Raw genomic sequence first — 6,689 nt, 5'->3', positions numbered from 1 at the left:
AAAATAAAAGAATGCTTAATCTTTAGCACATTTTTATAAGTGTCCAATTAATGTTTGAATCACCTTAAGTTTTACCAAAAATAATATAATTATTGGTGGGGCTTCCCCAATTTTTATCCTCTCCTTTTCCCCGTAATTACATGTTGGTGTTCATTGATTTATGGTCATTTCAAATATTTGTATAATAGATATCTGTTTTTCAGACATGTGGTAATAGGAGTATTATATCTAGGTAAAAGGAATCATTTAGGTGAGCAGGACTTTCACTGCGGATAAGCTCAGAACCACTGTACAATCTGCTGCCATTCTGTAAAACCCTCTGAATTCATCAAGCCTTCAGCAGACATTTATTGAGCACCACTTATGTGCTAGGCAATGTGAATGCAGGTGTCAGTGCAAAGTGTCTCTGCCCTCAAGAAGAGGCAAACATTTCAAACAGTTGTTGAAGATCATGGGCTCTGAGGTCAATTTGCTTGAGTTCAGTTCTTGCCTCTCCTGTTTAGCTGTATGACCCTGGGCCAGTTATTTAACCTTTTGATTCTTTTCTAATTATTCCCTTATTACAGATTACCTGCCTCACAGGGTTGTTGTGAGAATTCGATGAACAGTACCCAGTGAGTACTAAGTGTCAGCCACTTGAGAATACCTGGAGTGACTAGTTTTGATAAGGGGAGTTTCCAGGGAGTGATGAGATCATATTTGAGTGGAGTCTTGGAGAGTGAGTTGGAGTTTGGCCAGCACAAAAATTTGGTAAGGCCTGCACCTGGGATGCCAACTTGAAGGAGAGGCAGGGAAACTGAAGTGGGGTGAGGCAATGCATGCCACGTGGTGGCTTCAGGGGAGGCACTGGAGGTGGGCCTGGACAGCCGCGGGAAGGGATGTGAAGGGGTTTGTGGAAAAAACGCAGTGCCTGCAGTTTCCTGAGACCGTTTTCACTTAAGCCTCTTGTTTCTCATTGCCTTCCTAGGTACTCCCACACCTGCCAGAGCTCATGTTTGTATTTATGGTTAGGAACATTTTGTCACTGCAGTTACCTGACAAAAGAAGGTTGAACTTTTTTGTGGAGACTTTCAAAAGCAGTAGGATAATAGGATTGGATCTTTTGGTTTGTTAGTTTTTGTAAAGTGACCTGGTGAAGAGTGAACAATGGATTGAGTAGTTAGGAGGTTATAGGAATCGATGGGGAGCTGGGGGTGGGGGGCAGGTTCACAAGAGCCCAAGCCCTGACTTTTGTCAAGCTTGGCATTTCCCAGAGACATCCTGAGCACATTACATTCCCAGGGTACCCACAGAACTGCCCCCGCTCCCTGCACCGCTCATCTCATCTCATAGTGAATTTTGCAATTGTAGAAGTTTAAGAAGGAGAGATTTTAATCTCTGCATATATGTTAGTGTCAGTTTGAATTACATATGGGAGAATAAGCACCATAATCTTTTTGGCCTTTAAATCTCTGGCTCTAGTGACAACCTTATTTTATGGATGAAGAAGATAACAATTATGACAGTTTTAGAAACTCATTCTCAGCTATCCACTTCCCACTCTTAAAAGTTTTTCTTGAAAACACAACTAAAAAGAGAGATGAGTCTTTACTGAAGAAAAGTTGGTTAGGAAGAGATTTTGATTTAGATAAATAAGAATACTTTTAGAAACCAGGCTAGACTTCAGACAGCTCCCAGGCCCAAGGATGGGAATGAGGGTAGTTGTTAGTCTATTTAGCCTCTTCTCACTTGGTTTTCAATTTGCTATCCAGTCGTCTTTCGCAGCAGGGTTGACCCTTCATTGCTTTTTGGATGGCACTGTCCACAGACAGGCTCTTTTGCCAAGTCCTGTCACCCTCACATGTGTATATTTCTTTTATCTTCTTTAGGAGGTAGGTAGGTCTACTTGAAGCCAGAAGACTCTAACTCAACATCTGGTATAAGAAGGTGCAGTAGAAATTCTGTGTATCCAGCTAGCTTAAACCTATGTATTTTTATTACAAAAAAAAATAATGTGACTGCTACTTTCTTTTTAAGATTTGGAAGCGGGCACTAGTGCACCTTTTTGTTACAGCTGTAACACTATGTAAAAAATAATCAGGAAGCCATTGGCATTTTTATAACAACTATTAAGTTATATGAAGTGTGAGTGTAGTAACCAGCTTTGGAGACAAAGTCTTCATTCAGGGCTATAGCAGCTGTGCAGGGAGAGCCCAGCTATGAAAGGGGAAACTTTGGACTAACTTTCCCCTTCCTCAGTGGTGTTTGAAATGTGTATGTTTTCTTACATTTGCATCAGATTTGGGGTCTGCCAGTTCTTTCTTCTTATGCTCTAATTTGATATTTCATATTATTTCATGACTAGGAAATTTAAGGATTTTAACATTTGGGGGCGGTATTTTCTGTTCATAATAAAAGTAGTTTGATGTCTGGATAGATTTTTTTAAAAAAAAATGGTTGATGGAAGCTGGTCTTGTTGCTAAAGTAAATCTTTCTATAAATAAATGCAGAAACATCTGTGAAGGGCATAGTCTGAATGTGGCAGACATATGAATTGCGTCAATTCCCATCTTGTGGCCAAGATTTCTTCCTTGGGCTTTCTTTATAGCTAATGTTGTGGCAAAGTTTCACATTCTCACCGCATTAGGCAGTAAAATGGTCAAAAGAAATGGTGCCAAGTTACCCTCTTTCTTAGGTTAGTCAGTAGTAGGAATTTGTACTTACCAAGGAAAAGTGCAGTGTATTTTTGTTTTTATTTTTTAGGACTGAAGACTTGAGAGGTCTCCTTCAACTGCAATTTTAGCCCTGGCTTTAGGCAATTTTCCAAATGTAAAACTGCTTTCAAGAAATCAGTGTGGTATCACAGGGAGCTGGGGTCAGTAGAAAAAGAAGACACAAAGTCTCTCCTAGAACTCCATAGGCCAATCAAATGACCTTTTATAGAAACAACTGAAATTCCTTTTTCAAAAGCACAAAAATGCTAATTGAAACCAAACCAAACAAACCCACCCCACAAGGACTGCAATTCAAATGGCTAAGGGGGAAGAGTGGGGACAGGGGAGGAAAATTCTTGGGAAAATTATTTGAAGCCATACACTTGTATTTTGCTCTTTGGTGATTGTATGTTAAAATGGAATGATTTAGTATTTTTAAGATAAAAATTAGCCAGGACTGTAAGAACCCTATGTACCTTTGCAGGTGCCTGTGTAGATCCTCCTAGAATACCTGTGTGGTGCTGTCCTTCCTCAAGACTACCTCATTCTCACTGGCTCAGAGACTCCTGCCTGCTGAGGTGAGTGGTGCTGAGGTGTACTCCTTACATGCATTATATCCTAGAAGAGTAGCACTTTCAATGACTTTTAAAAAACCTTTCAAAGTTTTGGGAGACTTTTATAGATCATGTTCATCAGTAAACTCTTAAGAATCATCATTTGTAAGCCATTTATTTAGAGAAGGACTAAGTATAGGTGGTGATAGTATCTGTTGCCACTGCAGTATAATTCCTAGGTCCAAATTTGGGTCGACACTAAAAGCATCATAAAATATGCCTTAGGTTTCAAGTTTGGAGTCTGAAGCAAAATATTTCAAAGCTGTGTGTCAACCACTCTTGGGCTTTCTGAGCACTATTCTACTAATGCTATAAATTGGCAACCTCTTTTAAAGCAGAGAAGTATTTCTAATAATGAAAGGCTAGAAAATCTTGATGGCTAACTAGTTTTTCAGACTTTTCTCTATAATAATCTTGGTAAGTCTGGAAAATCCTTTAGCTTGTGTTTCCATTTTTTTAATAATGTCTGTTATTGGCTTCATTAAGTCGAGGGGGCATAAAAATCTACTTAGGTGAGGATAGTCAACTAAATTACATCTCAGTTTTAGTATGCTTGCTGCATATCATCTCTTGTCTCTTGAGCATTTAAATGACTTATTGGTCCCAGGAGGGAAAATAATTTGACCTTGTTTGTAGTAGGTAAATCACTTATGAATAAATTCTTCACACTTTACAGGTAAATAAACTCTGTAAGGGCACCAGCCAGCCTGCTGTCTCATAAATTCCCTAATCTCTCATTTGCAAAAGTTATGTGTGTGCATTTTTAACTAGATGCTGGATCTCGAAGGTCTCACATAAACTGATTTCCCCCTGAAATAAAAAACTTTAACTTTACAGCCTTCTAATAATTGCTAGATTATATGGAGAGACTGGACTCCTAAAACCACAAATCCACATCCTCACCAGTTCAGTTGCCCTTTTGTAGACCCTGGTATGTTGCTTACAGCATTAGCAAAAACCATGACTAGAAGGCTGCAAATGTTGAGAGTCAAAAGATAGCCTGATTCTAATAAGGCAGTTTTGTTATATCCACGTGAGAGTCAAAAAAGTCTATTCAGACCCTATTTTTAAGGCCTTGCCATTTGTAATATGGCCTAAACAGGAAAAGCATAAGATAAAAGAAATGTGCTATGTAGTACAATTGACTAAAGTTCTCTCGATTGTCACTTAAATTTTATTTTTGACTACCATTACTGATGAAGCTGTGCTATAAAGCTTTCTTTTATACATTAATTATTTTTTATTAAGGAGGATCTATGTGTAAGTTATACCAAGAGGAACTGTGGTTGAGGCTTAATGTTTGGGGATTTTGTGTATTTGGGTTTGAACATTTTAGTTGTTCTGTTTCTCTGGATCACTAGTAGTTATCCACTAATACAGGTGGGGATTGTATGAGTTTGATTGATTGGGGTTTGCTGCTGAAGAGTTTTGATTTTTTGCGGTTTCTTCTCAAACATTCAATATTCTCTAGGTCAGCAGCCTTTAATTTTGATCCTTGACTTACAGTACAAAGAGACACCTTTAGCTTACTGCTTTGTTTCCCTTTTTTGAATGAAGTGTTATTTAAAAAGGTTTTAAATAAATGAAGGGTTTACCTAGCATTGAGGTACATTTGTACCTGAAACTTAGAAAACTTGTTTGCCTCTGTTGGCTACTGAACCCAGTTTACAGGAGAGGGACTTCCCTAAACCTTTCTGAATGAAACATCCAGTTCTAGTCATGTTAACTTTGGTGGTCAGCAAAACCAGCTTTGAAGTCTCAGTATTGCTACACTGTAAAACTATCTTAAGTTTTTTTCATGGAGCTGCTTAAAAATTTTAATTTCTTGCAATCAGAATATCTTTCTACTAAATCACATTTTTTCCCTATAATGATGCAGTTTCTCTTGAGCCATTTTTCTGTTAGAGCATGTGATATTAGAGAATAATTTACAGTTTATCACGAGATACCTTTGTTAGGCTGTGTGAAAAGAAAGTTTAAAGCTCATATTTTGTGTAAAAAGACAGATTGGGTAAAACAATAAATTTTACAGATTATTTATTTGCTTCTCTTTCTGTTCTAGATAGGACTGTAATCTTCCCTCATCCCCCCTTTCTAGTACCTTCCCATAAAATGCGTTAGTGAAGGGAAAATAATGATAAACAGGACTTAGTTCTATAATAGTTCCAAACTGCCTTCCAAGTAATTTTCCATAGTTTCTGGAATGAAACATATAGCAATAATGTACTGTGCCTCTGGTAATGGAAAGTAGTTTAAAAATACTCTCAATATTTTATATTTTAAAGGGTGTGTGTATGTGTATGTGTGAGTGTATGTGTTTTCAGGTTTTTCTATCCCATGTAGATTTAATGGCATTATTTTTATATGCTTATACCTGTTTTTATGGGTTTAGATAGGGGCATTTTTGAATAAAACTTGTAATGAGGTGTTTATTGTTACAGATAATTTGTGCATGCAAGTTTTAGAAGTCTTGAAATGATCTTGCAGAGAAAACTACTTGGTAGGAGGGGGGTGACATTTTCTGTAATTTAAGTTGTCATAGTAACCTGCATCAAGACGCATACTTGGAATCCAGTCCTGAAGAATTTCAGTGACAATAAACATTCCAATTGCATTCATCATCCTTTTTTTGGCCAAGAAAGGAGCCATCCATTGTGACCTGATTATTTTATTTCTGTTTTTAGAAGATGAGTAATAATTTGCATGTTTCAGTGCTTTGAAACTTCCCTAGTAGAATAAAAATGAAAAAAGTTCAGCTGTTTATATTTGAGATTGACATTTTCTGATAATGTATCGCAAACTAGTTATTTCAGATTTTGAGACAGGTTTGGTGTGATGATTACTTAATGAAATACGAAAGAAACAGGATTTGATACTGATTGAAGAAATTGCCATATCCATTGGTTAACATGCAAGTCTAATATTAAGAATATTGGAATTTGGTTTTCATGAAGCTCTGATTCGAGAATGTTATGACTTCCCTATTATCAGTTTGCTAATATTTTTATTTGATGGCATTTTGTACTGCAGTCTTAATTGGGTACAAATGTATTTTAGTAAAAAGGATGAGGCATCGTTTTTATTAGTGGAATCAGCTTACTTTGAGAAATTTGTATCCAGACATCATTTTTAGATATCTTTCACAAAGGACTGTAGAATATTGTTTCTGAAGACAAAGCTTTTTTTTTTTCTTTTTTTGAGATGGAGTTTCGCTCTTGTTGCCCAGGCTGGAGTGCAATGGCGTGATCTTGGCTCACTGCAACCTCCGCCTCCTGGGTTCAAGCGATTTTCCTGCCTCAGCCTCTGGAGTAGCTGGGATTACAGGCATGCATCACCACTCCTGGCTAATTTTGTATTTTTATTACAGACGGGGTTACACCAT

The 6,689-nt window shown here is 37.4% G+C and overlaps 1 protein-coding gene across 1 annotated transcript in view; it reads left to right on the top strand.

The window, feature by feature from the left end:
* RASSF8 (Ras association domain family member 8) overlaps positions 1–6,689 on the top strand; it is a 115,070-nt gene that overhangs the window by 33,752 nt on the left and 74,629 nt on the right. The window lies entirely within an intron of this gene.

Source organism: Gorilla gorilla, chromosome 10, assembly GCF_029281585.2.
Source record: "Gorilla gorilla gorilla isolate KB3781 chromosome 10, NHGRI_mGorGor1-v2.1_pri, whole genome shotgun sequence".
NCBI lineage: Eukaryota > Metazoa > Chordata > Mammalia > Primates > Hominidae > Gorilla > Gorilla gorilla.
Note: the sequence above shows the minus strand (reverse complement) of the source record. Positions and strands in the feature narration are given on the sequence as shown.